The 21,179-nt window shown below is 46.2% G+C and overlaps 1 protein-coding gene across 1 annotated transcript in view; it reads left to right on the top strand.

Annotated features, from left to right (window-relative positions):
- Nucleotides 1-21,179, top strand: part of PANX1 (pannexin 1) — a 55,145-nt gene that overhangs the window by 1,180 nt on the left and 32,786 nt on the right. The gene's annotated exons all lie outside the window — the stretch shown is intronic.

Genomic DNA, 21,179 nt, shown 5'->3' on the forward strand with positions numbered 1-21,179 from the left:
CTAATGCAATTCTGGGATGCCTAAATAGAGGAAGCTCAAGCAGGAGAAGAGAGGTTATTAAATCTCTGTATTTGGCACTGGTGCAAGCACTGCTGGAATACTGTGTCCCGTTCTGATGTGCACAATTTCAGAAGGATATTGATAAATTAGGGAGTGTTCAGAGAAGAGGCGCAAGACTGATTAAAGGATTATAAAACATGCCTTATAGTGATAGACTCAAGGATCTCAGTCTATTTAGCTTAACAAAAAGAAGATTAAGAAGTGACTTGGTTATAGACTGTAAGTATCTACATGGGGAACAAATAGTTAATAATGGGCACTTCAGTCTAGCAGAGAAAGGCAGAGCATGATCCAGTGGTTGGAATTTGCAGCTAGACAAATTCAGACTGGATATAAGGCATACCTTTTTAATGGTGAAAGTAATTAATAATTAACAATATACTGAGGGTCATGGTGTTTTTCTAAAAGCTTTATCTAAAAGCTATCCTCTAGAAATTATTTTGGGAAAGTTCTATGTCTGTGCGATACAGGCGGTGAGACCAGGTGATCACCGGATCCCATCTGGCCTTATAATCTCTGAACTAGGTACATCAATTCACATGCAAAATTCTCATTGAATTCAATAGGTGTTCCATGCATATGATGCCTGGAGATGACCCATAATTTACACACTGACAGAGGCAGACATGGGGCTTTATTATGCTGCTGAAGAAGAAAGTTTGTCTAATATTTGTACGTCTCAGACACTTGAATGTGTGCCCATGTCTGTTTCAATAGAGGACAATCTAGATAGGTTGTCATCTCTGCTCCTTTGATTTCTTTCAGTTTAATTCAACTATAACACTTTATTATGCTTACACTTGGGAAAAATATTGTAAATTTGATTTACAGCCTTATTAATGCTCCCTGTTGGACTTTGGTAAACTGTCATGGGTATTTTTATGACCTTCATTACTGTGGTATCTGTGGTATAAATCATAAAACTGGAAGGGACCTCGAGAAGTCATCTAGTCCAGTCGCCTGAACTCAAGGCAGGACTCAATATTATCTAGACCATCCCTGACAGGTGTTTGTCCAATCTGCTCTTAAAAATCCCCAATGATGGAGATTCCACAACTGCCGTAGGCAATTTATTCCAGTGCTTAACCACTCTGACAGTTAAGTTTTTCCTAATGTCCAACCTAAACCACCCTGGCTGCAATTTAAGCCCATTGCTTCTTGTCCTCTCCTCAGAGGTTAAGAAGAACAATTCTTCTCCCTCTTCCTTGTAACAACATTTTATGTACTTAAACTGTTTTCATGTCCCCTCTCGGTCTTCTCTTCTCCAGACTAAACAAACCCATTTTTTTTCAATCTTCCCTCATAGGTCATGTTTTCTAGACCTTTAATCATTTTTTTTTGCTCTTCACTGGACTTTCTCCACATTCTTTAATGTATTTATCCTCACAACTCCCCTCTGAGGCAGGGAAGTGCTAATATCCCCATTTTACAGATAGGGAACTGATGTACAGAGAGGCTAAGGCCCAGATCCTCAAAGGTATTTAGGCACTTAACTCCCATTAAAATCAATGGTAGTTAGGTGCTTATTTACCTGCCTTAAGTGGCTTACCCAAGATCTGTGATGGAGCAGGGAAGCTGGGTCTCCCAAGATCTACGCTAGCACCTTAACCATGGGACCATCGTCTCTTGTTTCATCCTAATCTGTGACCCTCCGTGCTTTCACTGTCTGTTATGAATGTAATATTCTTCTAAACAAGATTGTATTAGTGCAGTGCACTGAAGTAACTGCCACCTCTTTTTTAACACACTCTTTGCTATTGATTTCTACAGGCACCATGTTACTCTTTTCCCATCGAATGAAATGTTGCTTAGACTGATGAAAGAGCAACAGATATGTAATCTATTCATTTTGTAATACTTGGCTATGAAGGGCTAGATTGTGCCTTTATAATTCAGTCCTGAGTAGGTACATAGAGCTGTACTAATGGGAGCTCAGCAAGGGATTTCACCATGAGGATACACCGTCCATCCCTGAACTTCCAGATAAACATGCTATCCCTAGTCCTGTGCTTAGCCTGCTCTAGTCCTAGTCTTGTGCTTAGCCTGCTCTAGTCCTTCCTCCTTCTTCTCTTCCTTTGAGGAGATTTCTCTTCCTGGGGTGTGCACAGAGGGATCAGTCTCTCTTGTCCCTCAAATGCAGTGACTATGGCTGGCCATTGGCAGGGCTTCATTGGGGAAAGGTTTTGTGCCTCCACCAGCAGCCCCCCACAAGAGCAAGTTGCAATCTGGTCTTAAGCAAAGCTGTTAATTGAACAAACTTGTGTTCAGTTACTGGTAACAGTTGAAGGCCTGATCCTGCAAATGCACATGTGAGTAACTTTACTCCTGTGAGTAGTCCCACTGAAAGTCAGTGGACCCACTCACAGTACTAAGCACTCTGCCCCTAGGCTTTAGTCACGATAATGTCCTGAGTGGGCCATAAGCCTGAGCCTTCCAGAAAGTCACTCTAGGCTTTCGTGGTGAAAGGACTAGCTATTCTGTCTGTTTTTAGAACTAGAAGTCACCAAATTAAATTAATAGGCAGCAGGTTTAAAACAAAAGGAAGTATTTCTTCACACAATGCACAGTTAACCTGTGGAACTCTTTTCCAGAGGATGTTGTAAAAGTGAAGACTATAATAGGGCTCAAAAAAGAATGAGATAAGTTCATGGAGGATAATTCATCAATGGCTATTAGCCAGGATAGGCAGGGATGGTGTCTCTAGACTCTGTTTTCCAGAAGCTGGGAATGGGCAACAGGGGATGGATCACTTGATGATCACCTGTTCTATTCATTTCCTTTGAAGCACCTGGCATTGGCCACTGTCAGAAGACAGGGTACTGGGCTTGATGGACCTTTGGTCTGACCCAGTATGGTCATTCTTATGTTCTTTTCTCTGGTATAGCCCAGGTCTACATTTAAAATTTAGTTCGACTTAGAGGTGTGAAAAATTCATATCACATAGCCCTTAATCAAGCCAACCTAGACCCTGGTGTAGCCATGGCTAGGTCAACAGAACAATTCTTCCAGTAACCTAGCTGCCACTACACTGAGAGGTGGTTTACTAGAGCGATGGAAAGCCCCCTTCCATTGATGTAGAAAGTGTCTACACTATGTAGTGCTGCAGCAGCAGAGCTGCAGCTATGTAGCTGTAGCACCATGAGTGGCAGGTAGGCCAGGGAAGTTTAAGTCCTGGCGCAGCTGCTGCCGACCCGCTGCTGGACACCTGGGCTACGGTGGCCCCTGGCCCCCACCGTCTGCTGCTGCCTGCCTGCCACTGCTCTCCTCGTCCTTCCTCCTTGGAGGTGGGGGAGTGAGGAGAGAACGCAGTGAGCCAGCGGTGGGCGGAGCAAGGGTCTGGCGGGTGGGAGTGAGGTGGCTCGCTCGACCGTGTGCTGGGGCTGGCCAGGTGCAGGGGGGCAGGGGCAGCAGCTTGGCCTGGTGCTCAGTGGGGGTGGGGCCTAGCCCGTCCGGGGGGCAGCTCAGCTCAGCATCCTGACTTGGGAGGGGGAGGGGGACAGCGGCTTGGCCCGATGCTTGGCGGGGCCGGCACTTGGCCCATTGGGGTGGGGGGGCAGCTCAGCCTGGCACTCGGCCGATTCAGGGGGCGGCTCAGCCCAGTGGCTCGAGGGGGCCAGCAGCTGGGGGGGAGGGGCCGGCGGATGACTTGGACCAGACTGGCGCTGGGGTTGGTGGCTGGGGTGGGCAGGCCACAGGACTCCTCAGTCATGGGGGTGGGCACTCAAGGCTCCTCCTGTTAAGGAGTGGGGGGTTGGGGCTCTGGCATGTGGGAGGGTGGGGCTTTGGGTGGAAGGGAGGTGGCCAGCGGGCTAGCTTCCCCAAACTGGGGCTTCACCCTCTGCCAATGTGTAGCACCCATAGTGCAGAGATGGCCTGGTATCAGTTGAAAAGTGTATTTAGTAAATTCAGGTCAGATTTCTTCAGAAAATACTGACTTCAGTGGGAAATTGTATTATCTGAGAATATTAATCTGGCTCCTGCATTACAAAGGCCAAGATTTCTGATTGTCTCACAGATTTCCCAGAATTAGGGAACCTGCATCATAAGAAAATTTTATGGATTGGTTATTTGAAGTTTGAAATAGACAGATATATATGTCAGAACAGGGCAGCTCACAAACATGCTTCATGGGTCCATATTTTTCAACCTCTTTTTCAAGAATATTTGTGATAATTTTCTGCTTCTTCATAGACTCATAGACTCTAGGACTGGAAGGGACCTCGAGAGGTCATCGAGTCCAGTCCCCTGCCCTCATGGCAGGACCAAATACTGTCTAGACCATCCCTAATAGACATTTATCTAACCTACTCTTAAATATCTCCGGAGATGGAGATTCCACAACTTCCCTAGGCAATTTATTCCAGTGTTTAACTACCCTGACAGTTAGGAACTTTTTCCTAATGTCCAACCTAAATCTCCCTTGCTGCAGTTTAAGCTCATTGCTTCTTGTTCTATCATTGGAGGCTAAGGTGAACAAGTTTTCTCCCTCCTCCTGATGACACCCTTTTAGATACCTGAAAACTGCTATCATGTCCTCTCTGTCTTCTCTTTTCCAAACTAAACAAACCCAATTCCTTCAGCCTTCCTTCATAGGTCATGTTCTCAAGACCTTTAATCATTCTTGTTGCTCTTCTCTGGACCCTCTCCAATTTCTCCACATCTTTCTTGAAATGTGGTGCCCAGAACTGGACACAATACTCCAGCTGAGGCCTAACCAGCGCAGAGTAAAGCGGAAGAATGACTTCTCGTGTCTTGTTTTCAACACACCTGTTAATGCATCCCAGAATCACGTTTGCTTTTTTTGCAACAGTATCACACTGTTGACTCATATTAAGCTTGTGATCCACTATGACCCCTAGATCTCTTTCTGCCATACTCCTTCCTAGACAGTCTCTTCCCATTCTGTATGTGTGAAACTGATTGTTCCTTCCTAAGTGGAGCACTTTGCATTTATCTTTAATTAAACTTCATCCTATCACCTTACCACCTTCCAAGTGTTTGCAGATTATTTCTTTAATTATCTGCTCCATTATCTTCCCTGGCACAGAAGTTAAACTAACTGGTCTGTAGTTTCCTGGGTTGTTTTTATTTCCCTTTTTATAGATGGGCACTATATTTGCCGCCTTCCAGTCTTCTGGAATCTCCCCCGTCTCCCATGATTTCCCAAAGATAATAACTAGAGGCTCAGATACCTCCTCTATTAACTCCTGGACTATTCTAGGATGCATTTCATCAGGCCCTGGTGACTTGCAGGCATCTAACTTTTCTAAGTGATTTTTTACTTGCTCTTTTTTTAATTTTATCTTCTAAACCTACCCTCTTCCCGTAAGCATTCACTATACTAGACGTTCCTTCAGACTTCTCAGTGAAGACCGAAACAAAGAAGTCATTAAACATCTCTGCCATTTCCAAGTCTCCCGTTACTGTTTCCCCCCCCTCACTGAGCAGTGGGCCTACCCTGTCCTTGGTCTTCCTCTTGCTTCTAATGTATTGATAAAAAGTCTTCTTGTTTCCCTTTATTCCCATAGCTAGTTTGAGCTCATTTTGTGCCTTTGCCTTTCTAATCTTGCCTCTGCATTCCTGTGTTATTTGCCTATATTCGTCCTTTGTGATCTGACCTAGTTTCCATTTTTTATATGACGCCTTTTTATTTTGTAGGTCACGCAAGATCTCGTGGTTAAGCCAAGGTGGTCTTTTGCCACATTTTCTATCTTTCCTACCCATCGGAATAGCTTGCTTTTGGGCCCTTTATAGCGTCCCTTTGAAAAACTGCCAACTCTCCTCAGTTGTTTTTCCCCTCAGTCTTGATTCCCATGGGACCTTACCTATCAGCTCTCTGAGCTTACCAAAATCCGCCTTCCTGAAATCCATTGTCTCTATTTTGCTGTACTCCCTTCTACCCTTCCTTAGAATTGCAAACTCTATGATTTCATGATCACTTTCACCCAAGCTTCCTTCTACTTTCAAATTCTCAATGAGTTCCTCCCTATTTGTTAAAATCAAGTCTAGAACAGCTTCCCCCCTAGTAGCTTTTTCAACTTTCTGAAATAAAAAGTTGTCTGCAATGCAGTCCAGGAACCTATTGGATAGTCTGTGCCCTGTGGTGTTATTTTCCCAACATATATCTGGATAGTTGAAGTCCCCCATCACCACCAAATCTTGGGCTTTGGATGATTTTGTTAGTTGTTTGAAAAAAGCCTCATCCACCTCTTCCACCTGATTAGGTGGCCTGTAGTAGACTCCCAGCACGACATCACCCGTGTTTTTTACCCCTTTTAGCCTAACCCAGAGACTCTCAACACTTCCATCTCCTATGTCCATCTCCACCTCAGTGGAGTGTGTACATTTTTAATATATAAGGCAACACCTCCTCCCTTTTTCCCCTGTCTATCCTTCCTGAGCAAACTATACCCATCCACACCAACATTCCAGTCGTGTGTATTATCCCACCAAGTTTCAGTAATGCCAACAATGTCATAGTTGTATTTATTTATTAGCACTTCCAGTTCTTCCTGCTTATTACCCATACTTCTTGCATTTGTATATAGGCATCTAAGATACTGGTTTGATCTTGCCTCCCAGCTTTGCCCTGACCCTCCTTTCTCTCTGCCATTATAGCCCGTGCTCCCTCCTGTTTCCAACCCATCTCCCAGGTCTTGTTCCCGACTTACCTGTGGGGTACGCTCACCTGTCCCCGTCGAACCTAGTTTAAAGTCCTCCTTACTAGGTTAGCCAGTCTGTGCGCAAAGAAGGCCTTTCCCCTTCTCGAAAGGTGAACACCATCTGTGCCTAGCAGTCCTTCCTCGAATAACATCCCGTGGTCAAGGAAGCCAAAGCCCTCCTGGCGACACCATCTTCGCAGCCAGGCATTCACCTCCACGATGCATCTGTCTCTGCCCGGGCCCCTACCTTCGACAGGAAGAATCGAAGAGAATACCACCTGCGCTCCAAACTCCTTAACCCATACTCCCAGAGCCCTGTAGTCACTCTTGATCTGCTCAGTGTCACACCTCACAGTATCATTTGTGTCCACATGGATGAGTAGCATGGAGTAGTAGTCAGAAGGCCGGATAATCCTCGACAATGCCTCTGTAACATCTCTGATACGAGCCCCTGGCAGGCAGCATACCTCCCGGGATGAACGGTCAGGGCGACAGATGGGTGTCTCCGTCCTCCTCAGCAGAGAGTCTCCAACCACCACTACCCTACGTTTCTTATTATCAGTGGTGGCAGCAGACCTCCCAGCCTTAGGGGTACGAGGCTTCCCCTCCTTAACTGTTGGGGGTGATTCCTTCTCTCCTGTATCAAGAAGAGCATAACGGTTATCTATTATCACAGCAGGAGGGTTTGCAGCAGGGGTGGAGCACTGCCCGCTGCCAGAAGTAACCAGCTGCCAGTGTCCACCCTGAGCCATCTCCTCCTCCACTGGTGTGTCAGATACACCCTGAGCCATCTCCTCCTCCACTGGTGTGTCAGTAGTCCTGTGAACTGGGACAGCTACGTCAGCTGTCTCCACATGAATACTGTCCAGGAATTGCTCATGGATACGGATGTTCCTCAGCCTAGCCACCTCCTCCTGTAGCTCTTCCACCTGCTGCCTGAGAGATACCACCAGTAGGCACCTTTCACATTGGATGCCACCCCCAGCCTGGATATCAGTAAGTGGAAATTGCAAGTTACAGTCTTTGCAAGCCCATACCAGAATCTGGGTAAAAGCATCCATGCTTTGGTGCTCTGTCTGGCTACAAGCGCAGGTGGAGGAGACAGAAGCAGTGCTGCCACAGGTGTTGCTCGTCCTCCTCACCATCGTAAGCCTCCCTCTGTCAAACTCTCTCAAATTCCCATCTGCAACTCCCTGTCCACTCTGCTCTGCTTTAAACAGAAAGGTTTTGGATGTGGCTTAGTTTATAGGTTCAGGGGACCAATGGGTCACAGATGAGACCGACAAGGGACCCCCACTCCCTGCCTACTCCCCTTCCAAACTCCCTTGTGAAACTCCCTGTTAGCAGCTCCTGGTCGCTAAGCTCCCTGGTCACTTGTGCGCAGCTTTATGAAGCCCTGGCCTGAGTGAATGGCCCGCCCACTGGTTAAGGCTCAGCCAATTACCAGAGGCTTCTAGCTTTCAAACCTTCCTTGGTAGCTCCGCCTCCAACTGCCAGCTACATTCATTCATTCATAGACTCATAGAATATTAGGGTTGCAAGAGACCTCAGGAGGTCATCTAGTCCAACCCCCTGCTCAAAGCAGGACCAACACCAACTAAATCATCCCAGCCGAGCCTTAAAAACCTCTAAGGAAGGAGATTCCACCACCTCCCCAGGTAACCCATTCCAGTGCTTCACCACCCTCCTAGTGAAATAGTGTTTCCTATAAGACAATCTAGACCTCCCACACAGCAACTTGAGACCATTGCTTCTTGTTCTGTCGTCTGCCACCACTGAGAACAGCCTAGCTCCATCCTCTTTGGAACCCCCCTTCAGGTAGCTATCAAATCCCCCCTCATTCTTCTCTTCTGCAGACTAAATAACCCCAGTTCCCTCAGCCTCCCCTCGTAAGTCATGTGCTCCAGCTCCCTAATAATTTTCGTTGCCCTCTGTTGGACTCTCTCCAATTTGTCCACATCCCTTCTGTAATGGGGGGACCAAAACTGGATGCAGTACTCCAGATGTGGCCTCACCAGTGCTGAATAGAGGGGAATAATCACTTCCCTCGATCTGCTGGCAGTGCTCCCACTAATACAGCCCAATATGCCATTGGCTTCTTGGCAACAAGGGCACACTGCTGACTCATATCCAGCTTCTCATCCACTGTAATCCCTAGGTCCTTTTTGAAGAACTGTGGCTTAGCCAGTCAGTCCCCAGCCTGTCACGATGCATGGGATTTTTCCGTCCTAAGTGCAGGACTCTGCACTTCTCCTTGTTGAACCTCATCAGATTTCTTTTGGCCCAATCCTCCAATTTGTCTAGGTCACTCTGGACCCAATCCCTACCCTCCAGCGTATCTACCTCTCCCCACAGCTTAGTATCATCTGCGAACTTGCTGAGGGTGCAATTCACCCTATCATCCAGATCATTAATAAAGATGTTGAACAAAACTGGCCCCAGAACCGACCCCTGGGGCACTCTGCTTGATATCGGCTGCCAACTAGACATCGAGCCATTGATCATTACCGGTTGAGCCCAACAATCTAGCTAGTTTTCTATCCACCTTGTAGTCCATTATTCCAATCCATACTTCTTTAACTTGCTGGCAAGAATACTGTGGGAGACTGTATCAGAAGCTTTGCTAAAGTCAAGATAGATCACATCCACCACTTTCCCCATATCTGCAGAGCCAGTTATCTCATCATAGAAGGCAATCGGGTTGGTCAGGCATGACTTTCCCTTGGTGAATCCATGTTGACTGTTTCTGATAACCTGTCTCTCCTCCAAGTGTTTCAAAATGGATTCCTTCAGGACCTGCTCCATGATTTTGCTGGGGACTGAAGTGAGGCTGACCAGTCTGTAGTTCCCCGGGTTCTACTCCTATATGGGCACTATATTTGCCTTTTTCCAATCATCCAGGATCTCCCCCGTTTGCCACAAATTTTCAAAGATAATGGCCAATGGCTCTTCAATCACATCAGCTAACTCCCTCAGCACCTTTGGATGCATTAGATCTGGACCCATGGACTTGTGCATGTCCAGCTTTTCTAAATAGTACTTAACCTGTTCTTTCACCACTGAGGGCTGCTCCCCTCCTCCCCATGCTGTGTTGCCCAGTGCAGCAGTCTGGGAGTTGACCTTGTCTGTGAAGACCGAGGCAAAAAAAGCATTGAGTACTTCAGCTTTTTCCACATCATCTGTCACTATGTTACCTCCCCCATTCAGTAAGGGTCCCACACTTTCCCGGGCCACCTTCTTGTTGCTAACATACCTGTAGAAACCCTTCTTGTTATCCTTCACATCCTTTGCTAACTGCAGCTCCAATCATCCCTTGGCCTTCCTGCATGCTCTAGAAATATTTTTATACTCCTCCCTAGTCATCTGTCCAAATTTCCAGTTCTTGTAAGCTTCCTTTTTGAGTTTAAGCTCACTGAAGATTTCACCGTTAAGCCACGCAGGTCATCTGCCTTATTTGTTATGCTTTCCGCACATTGGGATGGTTTGTTCCTGTGCCCTCAATAAGGCTTCTTTAAAATACAGCCAGCTCTCCTGGACTCCTTCCCCCCTCATATTAGCCTCCCACAGGATCCTGCCCTATCAGTTCCCTAAGGGAGTCTAAGTCTGCTTTTCTGAAGTCCAGGGTCCGTTTTTTGTTACTCTCCTTTCTTTCTTTTGTCAGGATCCTGAACTCAACCATCTCATGGTTATTGCTGCCTAGGTTACCATGCACTTCTACTTCCCCTACCAATTCTTCCCTGTTCATAAGCAGCAGGTCAAGAGAAGCACGGCCCCTAATTGGTTCCTCCAGCATTTGTACCAGGAAGTTGTTCCCAATGCTCTCCAAAAACTTCCTGGATTGTCTGTGCACTGCTGTATTGCTCTCCCAGCAGATGTCATGGTGATTGAAGTCCCCCAGTGGAACCAGAGCCTGTGACCTGGAAACTTCAGTTAGCTGTCTGAAGAAAGCCTTGTCTACCTCTTCCTTCTGATCCGGTGGTCTATAGCACACGCCCACCACAACATCACCCTTGTTGCTCTTACCTCTAAACTTAACCCAAAGACTCTCAGCAGGTTTTTCTCCAGTTTCATACTTGCATACAATGCAACTCCTCCACCTTTCCTCCCATACCTGTCCTTCCTAAACAGTTTATATCCATCCCTGACAGTGCTCCAGTCACGTGAACTTCCCTGCCAAGTTTCTGTTGTTCCAATCACATTATAGTTTCTTGATTGTGCCAGGACTTCCAATTCTTCCTGCTTGTTTCCTAGGCTTCTTGCGTTCGTGTACATGCACCTAAGATAACTAGCCAATTGCCCTACTTTCTCAGTATGAATCAGGAAGCTTCCCGTCTTGTACCCTCCTCCTTCTGTTTGCTCCCGGTATCCCATTTCCCACCTACCTCTGGGCTTAGGTCACCATCCCCCGGCAAACCTAGTTTAAAGCCCTCCTCACTAGGATAGCAAGCCTGCCTGCGAAGATGCTCTTTCCTCTCTTCGTTAGGTGGATCCCATCTCTTCCCAGAAATCCTTCCCAGAACAAAATCCCATGGTCGAAGAATCTAAAGCCCTCTCTCCAACACCACCTCCATAACTATGCATTCGCCTCCACAATTTGACAATCCCTACCTGGGCCTTTTCCTTCAACAGGGAGGATGGATGAGAACATGACTTGCACCTCAAACTCCTTTATCCTTCCTCCCATTCTTGCTATTTTAGCAGCAGATTCTTTTAATTTCCAAAAAATGACTGAGGGGCTTTCCAAGTCCTAAGGATAACATTAACTTACAGTTTACAAAGTATGTAGTTTTTGGTTACAAAATGTGTGGCAGAGTGTGCTTAAGTATTATTATCCACTTCTGCAGATTAGGAAACTGCATCAGAGAAAAGATTTATTCCAAAAGTAGCCTGTATCAGTGGGTGCCTCAGTTCTGGGTCTCCAGCTTTAGACTTCTTGAGCCTAAATTTCCTTAGAGGTTTTTAAGGTCAGGCTTGACTGGGATGATTTGGTTGAGGATTGGTCCTGCTTTGAGCCAGGGGTTGGACTAGATGACCTCCTGAGATCCCTTCCAACCCTGATATTCTATGATTCTAAGTGTTGAGCAACCACAGCTCAATCTGTTATCCATGAGAGCCTGAATTAGACTTTGAATTCAATGGCGAACCTCTGCAGAAATTGAAGTATTGGGGGATGTACTCATGGCGCTCACTTGCATTGCCTAGCAGGTGGACTGCCATACTCTGTTCCTGTTGCAGCTCTTCCAGTCTGTGTGGCTTTATTCCTAAGTAAAATGAGTTACAAGAATCAAGAAGTCATAAACACACAAGTTAGAGTCACCATGACTAGGTCTGAGTCTGATAGGATGAGGCAAAGTTTTCTTACCAGTCACAGATTGAAGAGAGATGTACCTGTTCCTGAAATCCCTTTATTCATGCTTTCCCTGGTTTTAAACACTTTGAGGGACATCCTGCTCCTCTCCTGTTTCAAGGGGGGGAAACCTTTCCGGAGATTGCGTAGGAGTTGCGTACAGGTGGGATAGGGTGGGATGGAGGATTTGCCACTACATAGATCCTCCTGCTCCTCTTCTCCTGCAGAGAGAACTCTAGAATGGTAGAGTCTACTTCAGTCATTGGTCTGGAGTAGTGGCTACAGATCAATTCCCCTCCTGGTCTGCAGTCTCTGGGGAAGAATTCCTTTTCTTCATTCCTTCCATGCAGAAAACCCCAGTGCACAAAACAGTTGCACAGGATGATTGCTGGAGAGAGTGGTCCCACAATGGCTGGTCCTGCTGAAATTAGTGGCAAAACTCACATCTACTTCCGTGGAAAAATGATTTGGCCCCAAACACACAAAAGTATAAAAAATACATCCCTCGGTGTGAAAATAATTTGAATAGATAATAATTGAAATTATAAAACTACACGGACAAAGCAAACATTAGCTTGATCACCAACATTCTATGTCCAGGTGATACTGATCCTTGGAATTCTAAGAATCCAAAGGAAACATGTGGCTTTTGATTCTCTGAATGGAAGAGTTCTGTTTTTAAATGAACCATTTTATAATACAATGGTTCTCTAGTATGGTGATACTGCATGGTATCATAACCTGTTGGTGTGTTAATATTGAACAGTTGTCACAGCTACCTTCCCAAGTCTTATTCCTTAAGTAACTGAAGTTACTTAATTGAATGAACTGAACTATTTTAATATTGAATTTCTCAGAAGGAACATAATTCTGTGAGCACTCATCTAGGAAAACTAGTACTGGATTCAGATGTTCCCTTCTGCGACTATACTTGGATTGTTTAAAAATTCAATCCCGCCAAAATGGGAGATGATGGTAAGATCCTATTTCAGCTCTGCAGAAGAGTAATATAATATTTAAAATAGATGGAAAGGATTAGCTAGCTGTGAAAGCAATGCCAGTGATGAGTCAGAACATGAAAATAGCTGTATAGGAGAGTACAGGAATTGCTTTTCAAAGGAATCTGAGTGTTATGCAGTCATAGGAATTGCCCTCCACACTGAGTGCCCTCCATATCCTCAAAGCAGAAGACTCCCGGTGTGAAGGTGGCCAGTTGAGCTCTTGCTGAATGATGCCTTCAGTTAATCAACCCTGAACAGTGCTTTGGTCAGTGAGTTTTACATGGAATGCAGGGGAGAGAATGGTATGAGAACACCTCATCCCTGTGCTGATGCAGCTCTTTTGAGTAGTCAGCTTGCCAAGTGAAGACTGGGGGTATGGCTACACTTACAGTTGTACAGCGCTGGGAGTTACAGCTGTCTTCGTACAACTGTGTAGGGAAAGTGCTGCAGTGTGGCTACACTGACAGCTACCAGCGCTGCAGTGTGGCCACATTTGCAGCATTTGCAGCGCTGTTGGGAGTGGTGCATTGTGGGCAGCTATCCCACAGAGCACCTCGTCCCATTTTGGCGCTGTGGGTGTGGGAAGGGGACGGAAGGGTGCCGGTCATTCCGCTTCCTGTCCCAATGCCCCGTGGTGCATCGCTACACATCCCAGCAGTTTGGTGCCATTGTGAGTCTGCAGCGTGATTTCTGTTAGAAATGGAGCCCGAGCTGCCGAGGACTTTGCTGATGAATGTCGCCAGCACATCACGTTTGGCAGTTGAGCTATTCCTTCAGCTCCAAAGTGACAGTGAGGAGTCCGACGATGATATCGATTCACCTGACGCGCGTGACAATAAATTGCTTGTGGCAGTAACGGACATGCTCAGCACCGTGGAACGCCGCCTTTGGGCTCGGGAAACAAGCACTGAGTGGTGGGATCACATCATCCTGCAAGTCTGGGATGACGAGCAGTGGCTGCAGAACTTTTGAATGAGAAAAGTCACTTTCATGGCACTGTGTGCTGAGCTCGCCCCGACCCTGCGGCGCAAGGACACGAGATAGAGAGCTGCCCTGTCAGTGGAGAAGTGGGTGGCTATTGCAGTCTGGAAGATGGCGACTCCAGACAGCTACCGATCGGTCGTGAACCAGTTTGGAGTGGGAAAGTCGACCATTGGAATAGTGTTGATGCAAGTTTGCAGGGCCATTAATCGCATCCTGCTAAGAAGAACCGTGACTCTGGGGAACGTGCAGGACATTGTAGATGACTTTGCACAAATGGGTTTCCCTAACTGTGGAGGGGCGATAGATGGGACACATATTCCTATTCTGGCACCACCCCACCTGGCATCCCAGTACATTAATCGGAAGGGGTATTTCTCTGTGGTTCTCTGAGCGCTTGTGGATCACCATGGGCGTTTCATTGACATTTACACAGGATGGCCTGGAAAGGTGCATGATGCATGCATCTTTCGGAACAATGGCCTGTTCAGGAAGCTGCAGGCCGGGACTTTATTCCCAGACCGCAAGATCACAGCAGGGGAGGTCGAAATGCCCATTGTGATCCTTGGAGACTCCGCTTACCCATTAATGCCATGGCTCATGAAACCGTATACAGGGAAGCTTGACAGGAGCAAGGACCAGTTCAACTACAGGCTGAGCTGGTGCAGAATGACTGTGGAGTGTGCTTTTGGCCGTTTAAAAGGGCGCTGGAGATGTCTTTATGGGAAGCTAGACTTGGAGGAAAGCAGCATCCCTGCGGTTATATCCGCGTGCTGTACCCTCCATAATATTTGTGAAGGGAAGGGTGAAACATTCAGTGAGGAATGGACCTCCGAGGTTCAACACCTGGAGGCTGAATTTGCACAGCCAGAGAGCAGGGCTACTGGAGAGGCCCAGCACAAGGCTACAAGGATTAGGGATGCCTTAAGGGAGCAATTTGAGGCTGAAAGCCAACAGTAATGTTTGGTGCCTTGCACGGGAGTGAAGTGCAGTGGTTACAATGATTTGCAGTGCCTGTTTTTCCCTTGGGGTACAGTATGTTTCACTTTCTGCAATAATAAAAACTGTTTTAAAAGCCAAGAAATCATTTATTCAAAATACAGTACATAAAAGGGCAGGGGGCAGGGTGCTGAACTGTACAGTTAGAGGTTTGAATATGTCCTGCCTGGAGTGCTGTGCAATGCCTGCTGCACTTCAGGATTAATATGCTGCATGGTGATGGGGGTTGAGTGCATAGGGTAAGGGTCTTAGTTTTCAGGGCTGGTAGGTGAACGTACAGGTGTTGGGGGCAGCTGGTGGTGGTAAGAACCAGGATGCTGGAGAAGGGGGTTTTGAGCAAACAGTGGGGCAAAAGGGAGAGAGCTTTGGGATGTGGGGGGGTTAGCACAGTAGTGATCTGCCTGCATGGCTACAAGTGACTGCATACAGTCTGTTTGGCGTGCCAGGAGGCTTATCAGCTGCTTTGTGCTTTTCTTGGCAGCCAATTCCTTTTTCCTGCTTTGTGTTTCCCTCCACTGATGCATTTTCTCTCTCCAGTCCTGCAGCCTCTTATTCTCTCTGGCATACTGATTCATAACTGCTTTCACCAAATCTTCTTTGCTTTTCCTTGGTTTCCTCCTCAAGTTCTGTAGTCTTTCAGCAGGCTGTGATAGGGCCGGAGGATTCAAGAACACTTAAAAAAAACAGAAATAGAAACATTTAATACAGAGGCTGCATTGTTTATAATCACAGTGAAGGAGTTTGTAGACTATTTGCAGCATCATTTACACATAGCAAACATAGCACAGAGAGGCCACAGCAGCGAAGACATGGTGAGTAATGGGGAATGAATGATTAATGAAGCCATGTTGCTGCCACGGCTCACCTGGGAAGGGGAGCTGCTTGAGTCAGGGCTCACTGGGGTTTCTGTGCATTGGGGAAAGCAGAGAGCAGCTAGGGGGAAAGTGCACTGAACACCACCCCCACATTTGCCACAGCAGTTACTCCTGGAAGCCATGTTTCTGCCGCGACTCACCTGGGAAGGGGAGCTGCTTGAGTCAGGCCTCAATGGGGTTTCTGTGCATTGGGGAAAGCAGAGAGCAGCTGGGGGGGATCTGCACTGAACACTATCCCTACATTTTCCACAGGATTTTATCCTGCCAGATATCTCGCTGCTGCTGGTTACCTGGGAAGAGCGGGAGGCTCTTCTACAGCAATGTGGATTCTGCCCTGGTCCCTATGCAGCTTGCCTGTGTGCAGCAATGGTCCCCCCACCTCTCGCGGCACAGTAGCGCGGACGCGTTAGCCTGACCGGGACAAGGACCACAGTGGCTCTCCCTATAAACTTGCGCAAGCGCATTGCCCACGCTCTGGCTGAAACTTTTGAAGAGATTACAGACGCCGATTACCGAGACGTGATAGACCAAATCAATGGGCTATTCCACATCCAGGCATGCATGCAGGCAGCCATAACCCCCACCCTCCTCTCCCAAAACAGTTCCATCCTAAAAATAAAATCTGCTTACTGGGAACCTGCTCCTCTGCTGCTGCTTCACCAACAAGTTCCAGCTCCTGTGACTGGCTAGCTTCCTCCTGGCTTGAGAAGAGCTCCTGGCTACATGCTTCCTGGGACTCCGGGGTGTCTCCCACCACCTCAGTAGCCTCACTCTTAGTTTCCTCTACACCCTCCCCCTCCTCTCCCTGCTCTGAACTGTCCATCGTGGTCCTCGGATTGGCAGTGGAGTCACCCCCAAGTATCGCATCCAGCTCCTTGTGAAAACGGCAGGTCATGGGGGCAGCACCTGAGCGGCGGTTTCCTTCACGGGCTTTGCAATAGGCACTCCGCAGCTCCTTTACTTTAACCCTGCACTGCACCGCATCCCATTCATGGCCCCTTTCCAGCATGGACTTTGATATCTGGCCATAGGTATCATAATTTCTATGGCTGGAGCGCAGCTGTGACTGCACAGCTTCCTCACCCCAAACACTGATGAGGTCCTGCAGCTTGCAAGTGTTCCATGCTGGGGCTCATTTGGGGCGTGGAGGCATGGTCAGTGATTGATTGATTGCGCTCCGCACCTGAGCAAACAGGAAGGGGATTTTTAAAATTCCCGGGGAATTTAAAGGGCGGGTCACCTGAGCCCAGGGCAGTGGAGTGCGAAACGATGAGCAGAGTGGCTGAAAAGGTATTCTGAGATACCTCCTAATACCCTGGAGGCCAATAACAGCGCTTTTGCTTGCCACACTTGATGAGCAGTGCTGCATCACCAGCGCTGGAATCGTTACACCCCAAGCAGACCAGGTGTACAGCCCGCGCTGCAGCCAGGGAGTTGCAGCGCTGGCTGTGCTTTGCAAGTGTGGACACAGAGTAAGTCGCAGCGCTGTAACCCCATCACCAGCGCTGCAACTCTCCAGTGTAGCCAAGCCCTCAGATGCATCCCATTCAAACTTTGCTGGGTGGACAGTGGAAAATGGCCTCCCATCTACGCTTCACTCCAGGCTGGCCTGCACCAATGTGCGTGGGAAGGAGAAAGGGTGCTGCTGCTAAGGGATAAGCTTAACCTTTGCCCACCTTTTCCCATCTACTGGGTCTCAGTAGTGCCCAGTAATTGGCCTCTGTGCTGATATAGAAAAGCCACTTCAGTAGTAACACCTGAAGATGGCAGGGGAAGGGAAAGGCAAGGCAGACACACACAAATGAGTTTAAAACCCAGCTGCTGATCCCCTGATGCCCTCATGGAAAGAAAGCATTTCCCATGAGATTATCCCTGTGAGCAGAATGTTTAAAATACAGTAATTAACCACGGCTTACTGTGGGAGTTGGTAAGTGTAAAGAATATAAGCAAAATAAGCAATAAGCTAGAGAGAGGAGAAAAAATTTCTACCTCAGTACTTGGGAGCTGAGGCTTTAAAGTTTCAGCCAATGGTTGTACATGGCTCATATAGTACTGGTCACAATTAATATTCGGATCTTTGTAATATAAAAGAAATATGTATATTAAGAAATACCTTGGGAACCTTTTCTAGATATCCAAAAAGAGGCACATGAAGAGGTAGACAAAACAATGCAAATAACCCATATACGATCTTGCTGTAGATCTGGGTTAAACCCTGATTGTGTTTGCTTTGTAGCCATAGTAGGAGCAAATATACCTACCCACAGGCAAATCCACACACACACACTCAGCTGTCAAAACCAACAGAGTACAACACAGTAAATTCCCTTCTCTTCTGTTTACGTTCTTGTACCATGCCCATGATGAGTGCTAAATTGTTCCTTGCCCCTAGGGCTGTACGAGGATTTGGGGTGTGTGGGTGAATGTGAATGAAGCCTTGTCCCACATAGTACCCTTCACAGGCCAGAGGCCAGTCACTGTGCTCAGGGTGTAACGCTCTCCACGAGGCAGGCTGAGGGCAGAGCTTATCCTGCATGTGGTGAGGGAATAAATGGCACATTGTGCATCCTGCAAGAAGGTATAGCAGCCACTGCTATGACCCATGATTCTCTGGTGTCCCTGGAGGCACTGTGCCAGAATAAATACCTTTAGGTTCTCTTGGTAGGGCAGTGCACCTCTTCACCCTTGCTATTACGGAGCTATGCCTTTAAGCATAATCTAACCCAAAGTGTGTAAATATGCCCCTGTTTTTTTTTATCCAAGTTACTCATGCTTCTAAACAAAGATCCGACTTAAGCCCTAAAGAAGGGGAAAAAGCAATTCTAGGACCAACCTATTAGACATGCACTAAGAAACAGTTCGGTCTCTGGACTGGGTTAGGCTGTTTTTCCTACAGTCACACACATCTGTTGTCCTAGCACACAAGGAGGCCATTAATGAAGCCACAACTTTGTCTTGTTAAAATCGATCTTGTGATTTCTGAGAAGGCCAGAGTCTGTAATTAAATTTGACATCAGTGGGCTAATGTGCATGTACTACTGCAGTTGCCTACTGTGAATGCTGAAAAAGCACTGTAAACGCTGCTACTGAATCTGACTTTCACAATACATGTGTTAATGGATGTGGTTGGCATATCTTACAGGCAGTACAGTGGGGCCAATATATTCTGAAAAAGAATGCCCTAGACTTTTAGACTATGAGGAAACAAAGAAGAATTATTGACTGATCTGTGTCTTTAGGAATATGAACAGCAACATGATGATTTATCTGTCTAGAGAAACATTTTAGACTGGAGCTGTTGTAACAGTTGATATTCCAACCATTTCAAGATTTTCTTTTTACTTATCTGAACTATAAAGTCAAGGATTTGCAGTGAAATGCAGTCTTCACCTACCATGGAGAACTGGCCAGAGAAAAATGACTATTGGGGCAGGTTTTTCGTAGGATTAACAGGAGGAATTTTTAACTTTTTCCCATTTTTAGCCATTAAATAACACTTCTTGATTATGTTAAAAGTTGATAAATGCTTAGTTTTAATGATTGTACTGAATTTTGATACTCGTAGAACAGTAGCACCTCATAAATATCATCATTCATGCAGATCCCAAAGAGACATAGACTCCTTGTAGATTGAGTACCACCCAGCTGATCTCAAGCTAGATCTTTAAAACTGTTTTTTAGCTCAGTGTTCGGTCTGTGTCTATCATCAGCAATCTTATCACAGTACTAATGCTTTTGGCAGTCACATGTTGATTGGCTGAGTAGCATAGTCCTTGGAAAACATGCTTCATAATTCATTGGTCTTCCATTCGAGTAATATGTCCGTACCAAGAAAGCACCCACGGAGAGAATAGCACAGCTGCATAGTTCATAAATATGAAGCTGTGTTCTCTCTATATGTGGCAGTATTCAATAGATATCAAAACTCACTCTCAGCAGAGTGTCCTGTGTTGAGCAGTAAAACAGTTATTTTTGTTTTTTTTTTTAAAGATCTATTTAGTCTTTAAAGCCAAATTCTGTCTGTGGATGCACATCTGCAACTCCCACTCACCTTGGGTGAACTCTTGGCCCAATTATATTTAGTAGGGCTGGGATTTCACACTTTACATTGAGCCTTGCCTGTGCTTCTGAAGGCAGAATTTTAAACACCATTAATTTGGAAAATACTTATCTATTCTCCGTTTCAGTAAATGCAGCCCACTGGTTGGAGAAATGCTTAAATACTCAGCTTTTTCTATTACAAAGTAATCCCCCTCCATAACAGTGTGTATCTAAAATGAGATACATGTGGAGAGTGAGGTGTAAGCGACAATCCATTTATCACCCAACCTCTCTCCCACATTTGCTTCGCTACACTGGCTCCCCTTTGCATGGCACAACTAATTTAAGACTCTCATCCTCACCTTTATGGCTCTGTACTGCTCTTGCCTCAGATAAAGTCCTCTCTCTACTCTGCCATCAACACCAGCTTGAATGCCCTGTTTGTTTCCTGTTCCCACACTGGTTTACATGTCTTTTTCCATGCTTCTCTTGTACATTGAATGACCTTTCTTCAAGCTACCTCTTCCCATAAGAAGTGGTCCATAGTAAGAGGAACTCCCTGCCCCAAAACTGCCCATTTGTCAGGGTTTCCCAGTACATCCTGTCTGACTTACATTGTAATATCTTTGGTGCAGGGAATGACTTTATATTGTGTTTTGTACAGTGCCTATTACTATACCATGACATGCATCCGACGAAGTGAGTATTCACCCACGAAAGCTCATGCTCCAAAACGTCTGTTAGTCTATAAGGTGCCACAGGACTCTTTGCTGCTTTTACAGATCCAGACTAACATGGCTACCCCTCTGATATTTAGTACTATACCAGCATTTTTCAAAAGTAATTATTATAGTGGTTAATTCTTGCTGGATGTTTTCAGAATCAAATGTCTTGGTAGCTGCAGTTTGCACTGCATTTGCCTAACACACTGTTGGCACTATAAAGGTAATAGTAATAATTTGCATAGATTTAGATGAAAATGTCATCTTTTATCTCAGTAATAGCTGCCTGTCTGAGAGTGTTTAAATGGAAAGCAATTTGATTACAGTAGCACCTCAGAGTTAAGAACACCAGAGTTACAAACTGACGGGTCAATCACACACCTCATTTGGAACCAGAAGTATATAATCGGGCAGCAGCGGAGACACACACAAAAAAGCAGCAAATACAGTACAGTACTGGGAAAAAAAGGGGAAAGTTTAAAAAAAAAAAA

The sequence above is a fragment of the Gopherus evgoodei genome, chromosome 1 (genome assembly GCF_007399415.2).
Source record: "Gopherus evgoodei ecotype Sinaloan lineage chromosome 1, rGopEvg1_v1.p, whole genome shotgun sequence".
Lineage (NCBI taxonomy): Eukaryota > Metazoa > Chordata > Testudines > Testudinidae > Gopherus > Gopherus evgoodei.